Source organism: Clupea harengus, chromosome 1, assembly GCF_900700415.2.
Source record: "Clupea harengus chromosome 1, Ch_v2.0.2, whole genome shotgun sequence".
Lineage (NCBI taxonomy): Eukaryota > Metazoa > Chordata > Actinopteri > Clupeiformes > Clupeidae > Clupea > Clupea harengus.
In genome coordinates, this window is record NC_045152.1 from 29,544,725 (window position 1) to 29,564,779 (window position 20,055).

General features: G+C 46.9%; 1 protein-coding gene across 4 annotated transcripts in view; it reads right to left on the reverse strand.

Annotated features, from left to right (window-relative positions):
• The window catches only part of tanc2a (tetratricopeptide repeat, ankyrin repeat and coiled-coil containing 2a), a 218,282-nt gene that overhangs the window by 191,865 nt on the left and 6,362 nt on the right, over window positions 1–20,055 (reverse strand). The window lies entirely within an intron of this gene.

Consider the following 20,055-nt stretch of genomic DNA (forward strand, 5'->3'; position numbering starts at 1 on the left):
TTGGGAGGCTGATGGACGCTCACTGACTCTCTTTGCAGGGGCTGAGAGACAGGGAGAGAGAGAGAGAGAGAGCGAGAGAGAGAGAGAGACAGGGAGAGAGAGAGAGAGAGAGAGAGAGAGGGAGGGAGAAAAAGAGGAGGGGAAGAGAGACAGATGGAGAGAGATAGCGAGACAGAAGGAAGAGGGAAAATGAAAGAAAAATTGAAAGAGAGAGAGAGAGAGAAAGTTGGACAGCGGGAATAAGAGAATACGAGCGAGAGAGCGAGAGAGAGAAAGAAAGATATATATAGAGAGAGGCAAAGAGAATACAAGATGGGTCATGTATGCAGATCCCCGTCATAGGCCAGCAGAGCTTTTGGAACAAAACGGCCATTATCTGAAGAGCACAACGTAGAGGAGGAGAGATTCAGGCAGCAAGAGCAAGATTGAGAGCAGGATTGGAAGAGTGCTCTGTGAGAGAGAGCAGGAGAGAAGAAAGTGATGATGAAGGCTAATAGTCACACACAGACACACACACACACACACACACACACACACACACACACACACACACACACACACACAGGAGCAGAGGCAAATGCTCGTACACACACACACTATGCCAGAGCCATAAGGAACCACAAAGACAAACATTCAAAACGTATACAACACACCTCACACACACACAAAAACACACACTTTCAAACACAGGGCAAGTGTCAGGAGCTTGAAGTAACACACCCAAAGCTTGTTTGTGTTGGGAGGTGGAGTGTGTATGTGTGTGTGTGTGTGTGTGTGTGTGTGTGTGTGTGTCTGTGTGTGTGTGTGTGTGTGTGTGTGTGTGTGTGTGTGTGTGTGTGTGTGTGTCTCTGGGTGTGTCTGTGTGTGTGTGTGTGTGTGTGTGTGTGTGTGTGTGTCTCTGGGTGTGTCTGTGTGTGTGTGTGTGTGTGTGTGTGTATGTGTGTGTGTGTGTGTGTGTGTGTATCCATGTTAGTCTGCTCAAATTTCAGATCCGCTCAGCAACCATATCCGCATGTTGTGCTGCCATAGCGACAGTGGCCTAGGTGTATGCTACTGGGCTTTGCACATAATGGAACCCAAGACTGTTTTTTTTGTTATGCCTGACCGAGTAATCTCAACACACAAGACCAAACAAAGCCAGTAAGAAGGGTATGTAATCAACAGCTGAAAGAGGAAATCCATATGGAACTGTTGCTTTTTTTTCACCATCGGTAACTATTGTGTCAGAGTTGCTTCAGGTAACCCATTCATCATATATCATGAATGCCATACATTTCAACAGACACAGGACCTGGGCTCTTGTTTCCAACTAGGTGATGGCGACACACATTCCTGACAGTCCGACAGATGTAAAACATGAAAAACCAGACCCCCGTTTTGCTTATTGTGACAAGGGTGAGTTTCAAAGGCCTCGTAAGGCCTGGGGTGCCGAGTTTGGAGCATGAATAGACAGGCTTGTGTGGAAGTCCTGTCTGGCTTCACTGAGGTCTTTGTGTTGTCCGGAGCGAGCCAGTAATGAGGTGTAATGGCACGCAACAATGCAGATAATAAGCCTCAGCATGGGCCTACTGTAAATGGGCGACCTGTGGCCAAGACACGCTGACCAGATCCAACACAGGAGATTCATTTTCCAGAACAATGCAGACGCGTCCCTATTGACCTGCAGTGGAGGGGGAGAGCGAGCATCAACATGATCCTCTCTGATCAAGCACCCCAACACCCCTCCCTGCCACCCCCTCCAGGGTCCTTTCTGTCAGAGAGGGCTCGTGACTTGAGGTTGCCTTAAAAGCAGATTTCCCCAAACAAAACCATCAATGAGGCCAATCATGTCATGACATGCTGGTGGCTCTTGGTAAAAAAAAAAAAAAACAAGGACCCAGCTAACGCCACTGAAGGCCATCTGTGGTTGCATGTGGCCTGAGTGGTCGGTTTCTCAGGAGGGCTTCCCAAAATACAATTTGACAAAAAAGGAAAAAAACAAAAAAAAAGAATCCCATCTGTGGGTTTTACTACTTTTAGCTGGGGGCAAGTGCTCCAGAGCTCCTAGATGGATGACCCCAATCCCATGGGGCCCAGAAGGGCTTCGTAAGGTGGGGGAGGGTAAGGAGTGTGTGTGTGTGTGAGAGCTGGGATAGGGTAGGGAGGAGAGGGGTGGTAGAGGGTGTTGTATCGTGGACGGGGATAACGCCAGTCTAGACACATGCAGGGGCAAGGCTCAGGATACTGAAGGGGGGAGGGGGGTTGTAGAGGACGGTGGGGGAGGTGGCAGTAAGGACAACCATCTGCCTCACAGCAGATAAATCTTGATTACAAGATGATGGCAGGAGGGAAGATGGATGGTAAGATCCTCTGAGGAGCAGACGCTTCGAGGTGCTGCAGGCTCAACAGGCAAAGTGAAGTATGCGGTGTGTTTCTGTGGGGCTTCAGGTACACAGAGACAGATCCCAGATTAATTACCAAGACATAATCACTTCTCCCAAAAATAGACAACAGATAAGGATCATCTGTAACCTATGAAAAACACAATGGGAGGTTTTTGTGGGGGACAAATCCCCAACAGTTTACATAACCATGGATGGTTCTACAACCAGATTGAATGTTTTTTTCTAGCCACGCTGACTAAGTTCTCGATCCGGTGACAGAGCAACGAAACGTTTGTCAGGAAATTAGGCACAAATGACATCAAGTCCCACTGCTTTATGTGAAATGGCAGTCAGGCTCCGAGAGATTCGGCCAAATACAGCAGGAACGAAAATGTTCCCCACAGGACTACCACTCAGTGCCCAGGGTCCCTCTGGACAGTTCCATTTGTCATCTCTTCTTCAGTGAAAAAAGGAAGGGAAGAAAATCATTCCATTTGTTGCCTTGAGCCACCATCCTCCCTCCACTCATCCTCCCTCCACTCAACCCCCCCCCCCCCTTACACACACCAACTTCATCTCTCATTCATTTAAAAGCTCCCTTATCTGCTCCGCCTTGCCCTGTGGAGCTGCTGGGACAATGCCAGGGGGGTCTTAAAGAGGTCACTAACCCTGGGCGTTAGGGCAGGAAGGCAAGGGACTGTCTGTCAAAGAGTTGTGTCTGCATCAAGCAGGTCCATCCCTTATTGGAGTTGCTCACACCCCTGGCAGCAGAAGTGCCAGATTCACTGCTACTTGGATCTGGGCTGGGTGAGGAAAGGCTAAGCAGAGAAGAGGCTAAACCGGGTTGCCCACCCATGTAGCTGCACAGTCTGGTAAGAGTACAACCCTGATTTGGCATGGACCTATGCCAGACTGGGGCCAGATCCGACTGAGAATCAGCTGCTATCTTGGCACGCTCCTTGGGTTCTTGACCCTGACTGACCCAAACATCCTCTTAGCAGTCTGCCCCGTACACTAAGACAGAACCAGTGAAAGAATAGAGCTAGGTACAGACACACACGGCCCAGACCTCAAATATCTGTCCGCTGGTCCATTTAATCTCCCTCATCCAATGGTCTTAAACCCCCCGGGGGTATTTGTTCTTGAGTTTAACTCCCTGGTTCAGCTCATCCTCAACCTCGGACCCCTTGTTCTTGGTGCACAGCGTGAGCCCAGTGCTACATCTGTGCTTTCCTGGCGCTGGTAGACAGGGACATGGATCAGGACTGGAGCAGAACTCACCATCTCCCTAAATCAACACGATTTGTGTGCCTGCAGAGTTTCTACACATTGACGCCATTTCCAGGAAAAACAGCTCCCAGCAAGAAAGCTGAATAAAAATGGCAGTCTGGTTTATCATCAAGTTTATCATCCACTGCTGAGGAGGCACATTAAAGTCGGCTGTGCTGAATCGACCAAGCCGTGTGTGTCTGAGGCTGGGGGGTGATTCTAAAGCCCTTGAGAAAGCCTGCCACTACAGAGTAAGCGCTGCTAAGTCACTTGGCAGTGTTAATCCTGTCCCCTTCAGAAAATACACGCCACAGAAAAATTCTGAACACTTGTCCTTGTTTTGCTCCAAAGCTTGGTGACATAGCAAGACAGAAAATGATACAGGAGGCAAACTCAATTATGTCTCCACAAAGAAGTCATCCAGACTCTGGTTTGGTGGGGGGGGGGGGACAATAAGACTAGACAGGACACCCACTAAAGTAAGTCACAACTCTCCTCTTGGCCCCTGTGGCATGTGGCACCTGTCATCACATGCAAATCCTTTCAGCACTAAACTCGGCATACAGCAGGCTGGGCACGAAAACACAAACTAATGCAGGAGGTCTTCAAAATTAGAAACAACAGTTTCTTATGTACTTTTTAGTTATATATGAACACAATAAAAGGCTTAGTACTCTAGGGAATATCAATCATACATTTGTAAAATGGTCTAATATAATTACATAAGCGGATTTAACCATTATTCTGTTAGTTACGTAACTATTCTTTTTCAACTGTCATATTTAGTTGCGTCAGTGACAGCTGTTTTCAAAGGAATACCTGCATAATCTGAAACAAAGGTTTTTACGTAATAGAAGCAACAAAGCATATGTGCATCTCAAGGACTTCTGTCAATAAACCCATTGATCCATATTATTCAGACACCATATACAGTTACAATGATGCACTTGGAGAGGAAGGCAGTTATTTGCAGATCATATTTCCAACTCATCCAGCAAGATAAAGGCAAGCTGATAACGTGGTGCTTTAAAAAGAGCTATTCCCTCTAAGAGCCAATAGCTAGCCCCATCCTCTAAATTCCTTCTCATTACATCAATTACACGTCCCTGCACCACCCGGGTGGAAAATTGCAATTTCACAGCTAGCCCTGTGGGACTAGGTGGGAAGCCTCTATGCCTGTCATTGGCAAGGCAAGGGGGGGTGTGGGGGTCGTCACAGACAGGAGGTCAGGAGCTTGTCTTGCCTGACTGTGAAGGCGTGTTAGCATTCTGACAGGAGTACCCGCTCCAGAAAGATGTTTTGAGGTGCGGGTGGAGGGTTGGGTTGCTTTGGGAGGCAGGGAAGCTGTTTCTTTGGGTAGAAGAGACAGGCATCAAAGAGCGCCTCAGGACCTGTTCGAGGATGGCAGCTCAAACCTGACGGAGTCAACAGTCTTGCTTGTGTCAAGGAAAGCTGCCGTGAGCCTTTTAGGGGGTGGGGAGACAATCTGCTGTAACACTTGTAAACAAATACCCAGATTCAAAATGGCAAAGAAAAATTGTACCTTCACACTTACCAATAGTATAAGATGAATTACCACCAATTACTAACAATTGTCAAAATAATTCATGACAGAGCATATGCACAGCAGTAACTCTGCACTCTTCTGCTTTTGCACTTCTGGTTAGATGCTAACTGCATTTCGTTGCCTCAGTACTTGTACTCTGTGCAATGACAATAAAGTTGAATCTAATCTAATCTAATCTAATCTAATATGCACATAGTAAGATAGCCCATAGGAGCTGCAAGACAATAACTGAACAATTTACGACACGTACTATTACTACAAACTGATGATTCATCCTTCATTCCCCAAATATTTAACAAGCACAACACAACAAACTTGCAAGCATGTAAAAACAAATGTTTGTTCACTAAACTAAAATGTGACTGACCGCTAAATCTAATCTGTTGCTTTTGTGCCCCCCAGAAGCTTTAGGGTAGCCGTTTTATGGTTTTATCTGACCTTCCCTTTCCTCCTCAGGATTTGTGGCTGTGATCTTAGAGGCCAGGGCAGGGGGCTTCTCGTTGATATTGTTTAATGGTGTGCCGCTCAGTGTCATCTTTCACTGAAAGCGTACAGCAGCATCGCCCTAACCAGGACAAAATGGAGGACATAGCCCAGAGCCCCCCAAGTACTCTTGAGAGTCAAAAGGCTACTGTGTGCTGACTCATAAGCTGTTGGCAGGCGGAGAAGTTCCAGCTGGCTGACACACAAGGAATGCGTGCTGAGAATGGACAAGTGCAAACCCCTTCTTACCAATGCAGCCGTAGCACATTCATTTGCCAGATTCAAGGTCGTCAACATGCTTTTCATTTATTAACTAATCTGGATTGTATTTGCACCAAAATGAGAATAGGACAAAAAAGAACAACAAAAGGAATTAAATAAGTATTCAAGTATTCAACCTTTCTCAAGACTCAAGGACAGTGGACTCAAGAATAAATCTGCGTACCCCATTTAGCCTAATCAATGTCTACTGTGATCACCTGCTGAGTAGAGAGGTAAGATGAAAATGAGGTAACATATGGTGTGTCCTCACAGGACACATTTTGGCAACTTGACAGTTGGGGGAGTCTCTGTTGTGGGAGGAACGAGGAAGGAAACAGACACTACTGCATCAGAGAGCCTCCAAGTGTCTATTCTGAAGTTACAAAAAATGACCTCTATTTCGGTCTAGTCTCTGTCTTTAGATTATAGAACAGATTTTAAAAGCACCTGACCTCTGGGATGTGTGGGTTGCATCTCCCCCCCCCCGACAAGTGCTCTCGCCAGCTATGGAGCAGAATTGGAGTGGGAAAGAGGGAGCCGCTCCTGTTTCAAGTCAATTAAGAGCTCATTACCTGCCCACCTTCCCCTAGGCTCTTCCTTCTCCCTGGCTGGGGCCGGACTCATCCACTCTTTGGCGTGGCTATAACTCAGGATATCACGCCTGACTGTCTGACTTCCAACATCCGAGACAGGACTGATCATGGAATCAATATGGAACAGCTGAGTTTTTTTTGTGGGTTTTTCTATTCTGGGAGATCAAGCATCAAGACAAAAGTGTCTTCATTTTAATGAAGGCAGTTAAAATCAGTCAAGCGTGTGAGGTGCAAATGTAATTCTGTGAAAGGAATGTGAAAGCAGCTTCTGAAGGCAGGAGAGAAGTGTTCGAAGGAAAATAACATTTCACAAAAATGACACGAACATGCAGTACTGACTGATTCAATGAACGTCAAGAGATGACAAGTGCATCACAACTAGCCTGAATCATCTCCACTGGGCTGGTTATTTCCGTGCTTGCATAACACGACTGCTAACATACTTTAGCTGAAGAGATTGTTCCTCCACTAAAATCGTCATCAGCAGTGTTCCAGGCCTATTCCAGAGGGGAGCCGACTGGAACTGATCTGCCAAATCTGAACTATCCTGCTGATGTCTGTGATGCTGAGGGACCATTGAGGGAGACCTCACACCATCAGTAGGAGAGGGGTTGGTAGATGTACTGTACTGGAAGAGCAGTATGCCCCCGCAGATTTCAGAGGTAGCCCAGAGGAGAGAATACAACCTCTCTCTCTCTCTGTCTGTCTCTCTCCAAGTCCCACCCTCACTGTCTTTCACTCACGCTCCCTCTCTCTCTCTCTCCCTTGTTCTCTTTTCCTCCCTTGATCCTTCCTTCCCTCGCTCTCTCCCCTGTTCTCTCTCTTCCCACTCCCACGCTGAGTGCTGGATGCGAGGCCAGAGGGGTGGAGAATATTTTTAGCTGTTGTCTTGTGCTGAAACAGTGGAAGGCCTTGTGCCCTCACCAAGGACACCAAACTCACCGACAGCGAAGAGGAAGGGATGAAATGGAGAGAAAAGAGGACGAGGGAGGGAGGGAGCCGGCAAGTGAGTGAACGAGTGAGCGAGCAAACATGGGTGGGAAGGAGAACACCCACAAAAGCAATGACATTTCTTTATCAGCCACAGTTAAAAATGGACTTCCGTTGGAGAGAAAGCGAAAAAGAAAGGAAACCTGTAACCTCTCTTATCATGGCTGTCACATCAAGCACCTTTGCCTCCTCCTGGGCCTTTGGCCCCTGCTGTTGCACTGCAGGAGCTAATGCGAGAACATGTTTGCCCAGGGCCCCTTTTATCCTCCTCTTCAATTGCCAGTCTAGTGTGTGGGCTTACTCCTAGCCTGACATTGCAAACAACAGCGCTGCACAACATGCTAATGTGAGGTAAATCGGGTCCTTCAGTTGCCTAACCCTGAGGAACATTTAGTTAGAAAACTAGTGAAACTTTCATCCAAACTGACTAACAGCGGCGTTGAGAGATTTGGGTTGTATTTCAGTCTCCCTGGGCACAGAGCCTGTGACCTTACTCGAGTTCCCATCACTTTCTATCACACGTCACACTCAGCTCATCCCCTGGAGCTCCTGGTTATTCAACAAGAGATCAGAGACAAAACATTTGTCTCTGCTGAGTTGTAGCTGAGGTTAACAAGCCTTTAAACCATCACAGGTCAAGGATCCTCACTTCGTCTACGTCTTGCCTAGACCTAGCAGATATGTAGGAATGGGTGGAATGTTGTGTTTCTGGTGGTGTGAAACAAAAACAAATGCTTGAGTAAGGATCTGCAGATTGGGTTTTACAAGCCTCCTTATATTCTTCAGGTGCTTGTAAATATCTCATCACTCTGACTCGAAGTGACTGTTTTTAAAACTATGCTCAAGAAAGCATGGCCAGTCGTGTCTCGCAGGGAAAATGAGTAGTAGCAGAGCCCAGATGACTCTCAGAGCCCAGATGACTCTCAGGCACTCCCTTACTCTCACCTCTGCATCCCAGGGATGAGCAAATTCCTGTCAGAAGAAGCTGGCAAGCATAGCGCTCATCTGCACACACAGAAAGCGTGGGAAGGTAACACCAGGGGGGAAAAACATCCGCTCCTTGTTCATACGACTTAACAGCCACTGGAGTGCTAGGCGTGGGACAGCACTCGAACAGCTGGTCGCTCAGAACTGATGGAGACACAATGCACAGCTTGTTTGGAGCGAGGTGGAATTGCTGTGGCTGCCTAATGATCATGCAACACGATGAAATGTCCTGATTACTACTAAGTTACCCAATATCACTTCAGTTCATGACTTGTGTGGAGCAGAACGTGCGGAGTAGAATGTACCAATCAGGTGCGATGGAATGTTGATTTACCAGGACATAAAACCACTTCTGCCAGTGAGATCATGTCCAACAAAGTCAAGACTTATAATAACCGCCGTAAAAATTTTAACAGAGCACTGTAATGAGTCAGTGAACCAGTCAGGGTTCACGAGAAGGGAGTTGTGTATTTAACCTCGTCAGAACCACCTCCTCTCTCCTCACGACTGGATGGCCACCAGAGCGTGGCTCCCTGCTGGAGACGGAGGGAAGACAGGCTGCAGGCAGGGCAGGAGAAGAAGGCCGTCTTTGAGCGGAGATCGACCACACCAGATGTTATCAAGCCTGGGGCCTCGAGCTGGGGAGGCTGGCTAAGGAGCTCCAGGTTCAGCTCTGTGTGTTCTCAGCGCTTGGGCTCAAAACACACACACAGTGGTGCTCTGCTCGCCATGTCTGTTTTTATTAGATCCGTGTGTGTCTGCAAGCCCAGGGGCTGTCTGTTTATGATGGGGTTTTACAGAACCCGTTCGAGACACACACACACAAACATTTGATTGCCTGAAGGAGCCTCCTCTGTTGCTATAGTGTATAAGCACACACAAACACAAGCACAAAACACACTCTGTCTTGCACACAGGTATACACAGAGACTGGCACTATACAGTCACTGTGTATCTCACATCCAGACAGACGAACACAGTCATTTCCTTTCTTGTAACACACACACACACACACACACACACCACAGAGTGGCACTGGGTCTCAGACACACAAGCAGACAAACGCCCTCTCTTACACACATTTGTTTGGGTGCATGCCACTAAAAGTGATTTAATTCCTTATCAAAAATTCAGAAGTTAGCTTCTTCTGCTTAGCAATGAGACCAATCACAAGTCTTGTTTTCACAGAGCAGACACAAGTAATGTCTGCAAATTCAGACGTATTCATAGTCTTTACAATAGTATGATTTATGGCATGTTCCAAATAGCCTGCAGTGGCACAGACCTGACATTGTCCATCTCAGTCCCTTATGGTGATGAACCACACTGATGGAATGTCCCACTGACCTCACAAGCTACCTTTCTAGTCCACCCTTCTCTCTCTCTCTCTCTCTCTCTCTCTCTTTCTCTCTCTCTTTATTTTAGGAGGAACCTCCCTTTCTCTCCTTATGATATCAGGAGTCTCTCTCTCTCTCGCTCTGTCTTTATTTCAGGAGGAGCCTCCCTTTCTCTCCTTATGATATCAGGAGTCTCTCTCTCTCTCTCTCTCTTTATTTCAGGAGGAGCCTCCCTTTCTCTCCTTATGATATCAGGAGTCTCTTTCTCTCTCGCTCTGTCTTCCTCCTCCTCACTATCTTTCTGTCACTATCTCTCTCTTTCTTCGTTGGCTTCCTTCTCCATTCAGTCCTATCTGCCTCAGGCATTAAGATTTTTTTCTTGTCATTCTAGTGTCCCGAATGAATTGAAAAATGTGAAACTTACCGGTCACATTTCAAAAATAGCCCATGTTACAAACACAGATATAAAGTACATGCAGTTTAACAAAAGAATGAAAATGCCCTCAAATCAGCTTGACTATTTCATGAACAGTAAAGATTAAGCAAAAGTCACAACTGGAACAAACAAAACCTCAACATTAGCTTTTTAAATGTAGGCTACAACGAAACATCTGTAACCTGTAACATCTGTATCCTCTTTTAAAAGGCTTGGCCTACATGGCATCACATGTAGCCTACAGGTAACTTTTTTTCCCCCCTCTGCTGCCAACTTGTAAACAAATGTGTCCGATGTGTCTTTGCAGCTTGCTATGCGCATAAGCAATGTCACGCTCTCTTCCTCCAAATGACTTCAAAGGGCCGTCTTAATTAGACTCTGCAGACAGAAGCCCCTCTCTGCGGACACGTTTGACATGGGCAGAACACAGGCAATTTTAGCCAGTGTAGCCCAGTCGGACATTTTGACCAGCAAGTTTTTCATGTTTGAAAAGTTTTTTTTTTTACACATTTTACCAAGCAAAAAACAGTCATTAACGACTGAAACCCTGATCTGTATCCTCCTCTCCTCTCTCCCACTCTAGCTCTCTCATCGTCCTTTGGGCCTGAGGAGGACCACATGGTTTGAGGCGTCACTGGAGCCACCTGCGCCTGCCGTTAAACCGGAATGACTGCCTCTCCCCATTACCATCAGCCAGGAGCCCAGGGGGGGTTGGGGGTAGTGGGCTGGGGGTGGGGTGTGTTGGGGAAAGAGGAGTGAGGGTTACATTTGGATGGGGAGGGGTGGGATTGAGTTGGGTTTGGGGAGGGGCAGAGGTTTAAAACCGATTCCAGGAAGCTGCCACGCTCTAACGACATCATAATTTATCAGCCCGTGGAGAGCAAAGACAGTTAGGGATTCTTAAGTTCTTCTCCACCCCTCCTCCTCTTCCACTTATCAGACAACAATTTGTGCAGGGACACGCAAACGCAGACATAAACTTTCCAAAGACATAACACACACCCCTAGACACACAAATACATCTGCACACGCGCACACACCTTAACACGCACACACACAAAGAGACACACTCCAATGCTCTGTGAGAGTCAATTCACAAGTCTGAACAAAACCTGTAGTAAATCTCTGCAGCATTGTAGAGACAGCAGCCAAACACCACCCCACCTCTTCTCCCTTCATCCCTTACAAACTCTACCATTGTGATACCAATAGACTCTGCATTATTGCATTGGATCACTCCTTATTCTGAGTCAGGCAGCCAGGGCGAGGGTAAAAAACACAACCGGGAACATTGAGGGAGAGAATAAAGAAATTCCATCAGAAAAAGAACATGATAAATACGTGTGATTAGCGAACTCGGGGGGGCGAAGGAGCTGTGATTGATTATTTGTGTAATGAAGCCCTTTCTCCGAGCGGCCCTGTATACAATCCGTATTTGTTCAGGACAGCCTCACCCGGGTGAGCGCGGAGACGTTCAAGAGCTTGATAAAAACGGATGGGAATCTCGTGATCCTGCTTAGTCACACTCAGTGACTCTGGCCGAGACGTGTGTGGTGGCGGCCAGGAATGACAATTAAAGCCTTACGAGACGTGGATTAAGGCAATGTCTGGTTAAACAATCTCACATACCTCAGAACACGCCCCATACATCATACAGCATTTCCAATCTTGAATCACATGATCCAAAGAAATAGCCCCATATTGATACTATTTTCGCTCCAAGCACCAACTTATTTGTAACCGAAGGAGTTATGGTATTGATTGGAAAGCATCCATGTAAGAAATAAGTCCAGGCATTAAGAAGTGATCTTGCCTCAGTGATCTCATAAAATTATTGATGTATATTACTAAATAAACAGAATGTTGATCAATACAACAGTGAAAATGTCTTTGCTGCAGTGTACTTCATATTGTGATCAACAAGAATATTATATTTTTGCATCGGAGGAGTCAATATATCTCTCAGCTCTGTTGTTGCTGCTTAGCAAGGGCATTATGACTCTTTGGTCTTTTCAGCTCCCAATTGTTAGCATCTTAGCTTCTCTTAACTCCCCATCAACCCATCCAATCTCCTGGCACAAACACCAGATGCTGCTGAGCACCGAGATTCTTACAGAGATAAAAGCACACTCATGGCCCCCGCCCTTCACAAACACAAAAACACACTCTCACACACACACACACACACACACACACACAAAGCCTTTCTCCGGGAGTCTTATCCAAAGTCAAGGGAGTGGGGGCTGTGAAAGAGGATCCATGCAGGCCTGCTGGGCTGACGCACAGTTTCTGCTGAAAATGGGTGAATTGACTTGCGAGCTACCTGTCACATCGTGACACCATCAGCTTCTGGTGACTCGGGGACTGCCTCTCTACGCAGAAAACGCAATTTCACAACCTACCCACCTACCTGCTTCTCTCTTCTGGGTGTAAATATCCACACCACATTTGCCCCATGCCTATCAGTGTGAAGTGTTTTTGAACTATTTTGAATTACTATTAATTATGTGAAATATGACACTATTCTTAAGCCATTACTTTTGATACCTTAACCATGAAGAACTAATACACGATAAGCTACTTCTCCCCTTCACCTTCATTAAACTGACTAGAAGATTCAGCGAACACTGTAATTGTAATGGTGGTGTGTATAACACCAAAAACAGTATGTAAACATGAAGGGAATCAATGCTCTCAGAAACGCTTTTAGAAATGTTGCCAAGGCAACAATAGTTCTTTCACAGCCCAGAACACAAAACAGGGCGTTTCGGTTTAGATGAGCCAGTGTAAACACATCAAAAACAGCAGCACATCTGTGCCTCGCTTCAAGATGACACACCCCGAGGCAGAAACAGGTAACACACACACTGCTTTTTATGTAAACACACACACACACACACACTCACACACAAAACACAAACACAGGATGTCAATAAGCTGCAGGGCCTGTCTGCAGTCAAACCAGTCCATTGGATGGGTGTTTCCATTGTTAATGTGAATAAAGAGAGGAGGGAAGAGATGGAGAGAGATGGGGAAAGAGAGAGGGGGGACAAAGACAGAAAGAGGGAAAGAAAGAAAGGAACAAAAAAGAGAAAGACAATCCGAAAGTAGAGACAGACGGTAGACAGGAAGATGTTTGAAATGCTTAACCTTGCTGATACATGCCAGCAGGGCGTGGCATGGCGTGTGGAAATATTGTAACAGATTGAACTAACAAGCTAATTAGCAAGCTAGCCAGCTAGTAGGCTATCCAGTCACCTGTCTTTATATCAGAACTGTCGTTCTGTTAAAGTCAGCGCAGGATTAAATATCTAACGTACCAGGAACAACCACAACAACCCCTTACAAGGCCCTCCAAGCTGCCTGCCTGCCTGCCCAGACATTTCACTGCATTCATTTTGGTCTGTAGATTTGAGTCTTCTTTGGACCAGTAATGTTAAGAGGTCAAGAATGATATCTAAAATGATTGATTCAGCCTTTGACCAATGACAATTTAACATGACTCACTTCCTGTGTTGATGATTTTGACAACACAGACTTCTCTTATCAACTTAACCGACTCCCCTGAAGCTCGATGACTGAAGGACCAGAATATCTGGGACCAGAGGCTCATCTCAATTGCAGGCTCTCAAAGAACTGAGCCAAGATGTGCACTGGCAGCGCCAGGTTAATAGGACTCACACCTGACCCAACTCACTTAAACAAATCACCTTTGTGTCCACATGAATGATGCGTATAATCAGGTTTGTCCCCTGGCTGACTGGGAGGCAGCCACAACAGCACTCTGTGGCTATGGTCGGCCATTTCTGGTGTGTACACGCTTGATGGGCTTCTACTCACATTCTCTTCCTCCTCTTCTTCCAGTCCATTCCTCTCGTCTTCCCCCCACCCCTCCCCTCTCCTCTCCTTTGTACTCCTCTTCCCCACGCTCCTCTCCTTTTCTCTCCACCCTTCTCTGCCTCCTTATCTATCCATCTCTCCATATTCCTTCCCTGACATTCCACTCTCCTTTCTTCTCCTCTTCCTTTCCTTCCACTCTCCTCTCCTCCCCTCCCACTGCCCTGTACCGCCAAGTGTGAGACTCATCAATAATACAGGTGTGTGCTGGCATCCACACACCCAACTAAGGGACTCCAGCTGGGCCCTACTCCACAGGGTGTGTGTGTGTGTGTGTGTGTGTGTGTGTGTGTGTGTCTGTGTGTGTGTGTGTGTGTGTGTCTGTGTGTGTGTGTGTGTGTGTGTGTGTGTGTGTGTGTGTGTGTGTGTCTGTGTGTGTGTGTGTGTGTGTGTGTATGTGTGTGTGTGTGTGTGTGTGTGTGTGTGTGTGTGTGTGTGTGTCTGTGTGTGTGTGTGTGTGTGTGTATGTGTGTGTGTGTGTGTGTGTGTGTGTGTGTGTGTGTGTGTGTGTGTGTGTCTGTATGTGTGTGTGTGTGTGTGTCTGTGTGTGTGTGTGTGTCTGTGTGTGTGTGTCACCTCACTCACCTTACTCACCTCACTCACTCACTCACTCACTCACTCATTCATTCATTCAAGGTGGGTTGGTGAGTGGTTCGTAAACAACCACACATACATACACACACACACACACACACACACACACACACACACACACACACACACACACACACAGGAATTACAGACAGGAATTCACTGTCTCTTGTCATATGTACTCTCTTCGCTTATCATGACCAGGTGGTACAGAATGCAAAACACACACACACACTCTCGCTCTCTCACACACACGCACACACATACTTGGCAACACACAGGTATAATCAAGGAGGCCCTTCCATCTCGATCCCCCCTGAGGCCTCAGCACACAAACAGAATACAAACACACACTCACACACATACATACCTACAAATACAAACACCTACTCATCCACCCACACTCGCACATGCACACTGCCAGAATAAGGAGGCAATGCAGTTCGGCCAGCCGCTCTTCACTCGTTGATGAACACATTAGCACATGGAGCAGAGGCCTTGGCCAGGGAGAGGGCTCAGGATTCAAGACTTGTTTACAGCTCACAAGACAAAGCAGCATTCGCCGTTAATGTAAACCCAGTGATGTTCCCTGCTAATGCAATGAGGTGGTGACCTTTGCTGATCATCGAGTAATGCCATTAAAACGGCATTTAAGGCCATAAACTCTATCTCTGCTCTTCCAAGGGCGGATCTCAGAGGAGAATTCCTCAGACTATATATCCTGGCCTTTCCATTTCAGAATGAAAGCGGACACGGGCCTGAGATTGGTAGATAGGACCAAGAATCCAGACATGGGACAGTTAAAAGGGCAAGGTAGGATCACTCTAAAAGAAAAACAAGCTAGGTCATTGCCAAAAAAGTATAAGGCAGGGTCACTAGCAAAACCATACAGATGGAATCACTAGCCAGAGCATTTGATTTCTAGCAAAAACACGGAGGCCATGATAACTAGCAAAATTTGTTCAACTTGTTGTCAAATTGTTCAAGTTTGAATCTCTTCAACGTGAACAAACATGCAAGGTGGTATCACAAGATGTGACGTTGGATAACATGGCCATGCTTTTGATAAGTGCAAGACTGGTCAGGAGTTCCCATCAACACGCTAGAGTTCAGTCAGCCCTGCTGCACATTGCAGTGAGAAAGGCATTTAGCGTGTCTGGGGAGAGATGCACGGTCCATGACCAGAAGGTTTGCACCATTGGGGTGTCCTGATTGGCTGTTCCTCTTGGCTGACCTGCCCTGCTCTCGCTCCAGAGCACTAAATCAGTGAGTCCCCGCTACTCGGACTGAGGAACGGCTGTCCGTCGAGGGGGGATCATGTCAGTGTCTGGCAGTCCGCAACGGGGGAAACAGATGTCGGACAGTTAAAGGAGATATTCTGTAGCAGTGTGCTCCGTTACAGAGGATAAGAAATCACTGGCCCAACATTCATCTCAACTATAGGGGGGGAGAGAGAGAGAGAGAGAGAGAGAGAGAGAGAGAGAGAGAGAGAGAGAGTGAGGGCTTTCTTTCCATCCCTGTTGCATCCAGTTCTGTTCTTTTTATCATCGCTGGTTCATCTCGTCCCAAAAGTCACGACTAGGGACAAATTTGGGGTGAGAGAAAGACACAGCAAAGGTCGAGGGGGTTTAGTTTCAGAGCAAGACGTCACGACAGAGACACAGATACCAGGGGCCGAGTTACCGGGGATGGTCTGAAGGTTGAAGGTGAAGGACAACGACGGGCTGCTGGCTGTCTCACAAGGCGCTCCAGAGAGGGATAAAATTGCTGCTGTAGATAGATGCAAGCTCCCGCACACATGACAGAGATTAATTGTAAGGCTCACACACCAGACTGAAACAATCGCCAACTGAAGACACACACACACAAACACACACACACACACACACACAAACACATACACAAAATCCATACCTACACCAGCTTTTCGGTTCGTCACTAATTAACTAATCATGGACAGAAATACAATTAAGACTTTCAGACAGACAAAAAAGCTACTGGAGAGAATCCTTCATGAAAGCAAGGAAGTAGAGGGTGTTGGTATTCACCAGTCATGCTATTCCTGGTGTAGATCACTCTATTAGAAAGGCAGGAAGCATCAGGATCTCAAAAAACAGCAAGTGTAAGAAACTAGTCTGATGCTAACATATCCTCTCAGCAACCCTTAGACATCAGGGTCTTTGAGGTCACACACGTGGCATCTGGTTTGAAGACAATACAGCTAAAAGCAAAGATGAGCAACCAGGGAAGATGACCGAGGTCATGCTTAGCACTATTCTTTCAACCCTCTCTAAAAATCCCAATACTGTTTTAAACACCTGTGTGAGCAGAATCTGGCAACTTCCTCTTCTGCATTATATATATATATATATATATATATATATATGTTCATTTTGTTGAACATTACTGAGACTTTGAGGTCATCCCAAAAACCAGAAGATAAGATCAAGTCATTGTATACACAGCTATTTGTTAGCAATTCACTAACATGTCAGATAGCAGCGTGCTGTTATTGGTGCGCTACTGTAATCATGATTGTGTAAACTGCACAGTGTGCTTGTGCTCTCTCTCTCTCTCTCTCCCTCTCTCTCTCTCTCTCTCTCTCTCTCTCTCGCCCTATGTCTCTCCATCACAACTGTGCTTCTCTCAATCACCTCACTCCCCCCACACCCACCACCTCTCCTCCCTCTCTCTCTCTTCCTGTCTCCCCCCCACCCCTCTCTCTCCTCCCTTGCGATTGGATAAAAGGGCTGTGAAGCGTGAACTTGGCCTGCCCTCGGGTCTGTGGCCCGCTGTGCTCCCCCAGGAGAGCACACCTGCAGATGCTTCAGACGAACATGAAATGGATCGCGATGAGCGAGACGTCTCCGTGAAGATTCCCAGTGTCATGGAGCCAGCAAGTGAGCAGCACTCCTCTGAGACGAGGAGCGGGGGGGGGGGGGGGGGCTGTTGGACTGAGAGAGGGAGGAAGAGAGAGAAACCGAAAAAGAAAGAGGAGGAGAGAATGAGTGAGAGAGGAAGGGAGAGAGAGATGAGAGAGACAGAATAAAAAAAAAGAGGGGGATTGAGAGAGTGAGAGAGCGAGAGATGGGGAGAGAAGGTGAGGGGTTGAGAAAGGTCCAGGAGGAGGAGAGCCGGAGAGAGAGAGGCAGAGATGAAGAAGAGTCGGAATGAGGGGCGGAAAGAGGAAGAGGGAGAAGGAGAGGATAGAAAAAGGGAGAGCAACAGAGAGAGAGGGAGAAGGAGAGCTCCAGAGCAAAAGAGCAAGACAGCACACGTGAGTGAGAGAGCAGGAGAGAGGGAGCGTGAGGGGGGGGGGGGGTGGGGGGGGAGTGAAAGAGCCATCAGATCGAATCAGAGGGCATCGGAGGAACGCACCATCGAAGCCGACAGGCCAGGAGTCCGCTGGAACAAGAAGTGCCGTCCCTTACCACTAATCCATGGGCAACTCCGACAAAATGGCTCTCTCTGCCTGCCAGAGGTCCCTGTGCATAACCCACTCCCCTCAGAGTGTCACATAGGCTGCCACACACATGCCTCAGCAGACTGATGCCAAAGGCAACACGCAGTGTACACAGACAAATATTAGCATAACGAGGGGACTGTTCTGACAACCGTACACTAGGGGTCTCTCATTTATAAGCACACAGCCATCACAGACATACCACAGAAACAATGCTGATTAATACTTAATGAATGCTTTTTTTTCTCCCCTGTCCTCCATTTTCATGAGATCACTTCCTAAACTGAATACCACAAGGACCCTATGAACATCAAAGTGGAGGGTAATATCTAGACCATAATAAGCAATGTCATTACATTGTCACGACGCCGACTGAGGTGAGACAGCAGATCATGTCCGAAAAACATCTACAACGCAATGCAAGTAGTTCAATAAATAGAAATGGGTCAAACTGAAATACAACAAACTGGTCACTGGTTTAGGTCATCACATAACAATCAACCATACAGGCCGTTACTTACCTACCATCTGGGTTGCCTATCTCAGCACTCACAGATAAAATGCCTGTTAATCAGCTCAAGGAAACAACGGATCACAACGGATGTCAAATCAAATGGCCAATGGCTACAATCATGCCTTGATAATTCCTACTTCTTTACACAAAAAGGAGGGAGAAACACCTTTGATCATCCATCCTCTTGTTACTCTTGTAACTGCAGGTACGACGGGGGGAAAAAAAGGACAAAGAACATATGTAATCTCTTTGTCTCTTGTTTTCTGCCTCATGAAAACAGTTGTGCTGACGGGACCAGCTGTCTCTCACAACCCCACCGTCAGGTCCACTGGCCAGGCGAGGCCTCACTGGTGCCGCTTACGGCTGCTCCTGACAAATGACCCAGAGAAAGCAGTAAATGGGAAAGCGGTTTAGCTCAAAGCACTCGCTCCATCTCCAAGTCACTATATGCATTCAAGGGTCTCGCCTGGTTCTCTCAAGACAACAAAAGAAACTGCAGGAGAACACTGCATCCTCCAGTTAAACAACGCAAATGCTTCACAACTAACAGCACTAAACACACACCTCAGAAGTCCTGTGATAGCATTTGTTTGCATACACAGAGTGCTAATGTGTCATACTGCCAGTGGATGGTTGAGGTAGGGGTCTGTGGGCTAACCTGTGGGGCTAATTTAATCTTGTTGTTGTCTAAGGATTCAGTATCATCCCCATCGATGCAGAGCCAAAACCACAGACCAGTCACTCCAGAAAAGCAAAGAACACAAAGAGACGCTAGCCCGGCTAACGTAGAGTGGTGCCTCAATAAACGTGCCATATGCTAGCTACTAATGTGCGGTCTGTATTTATATTTCTCCCACACTCCCCCCCCCCCCTTCTCCCTCTCTCTCCTACCTTCTTATCACCTCTCCACAGTTCTCTCACTCTTTCTCTATCCTCTGTTTTTATGCTCATTCCCCTCCTTCACTCATTCTTCCACCCCATCTCTCTCCCCACCTCTCCCTCAACAAACCTCCAGCCCCTTCATTACAGACACTTCTATTAGCACTGGCAAAGTGACACTGACAAGTAATTAAATACAGCCCAGAGGAATGCAACAGAAGAGCAAAAAATGTACTAGACAGACCCCATAAAGTCCATTTCACACACACACACACACACACACACACACACACACACACACACACACACACACACAGAGCCCTTTCAACTCTGTCTGCTGGACCAGCTGAGTGAAGTCCTGAGGGACTGTGGGAAGGAAAATTGGGCATGCAGGCTCCCTCTGGTCAGAGAGATAAGAGCTGCCG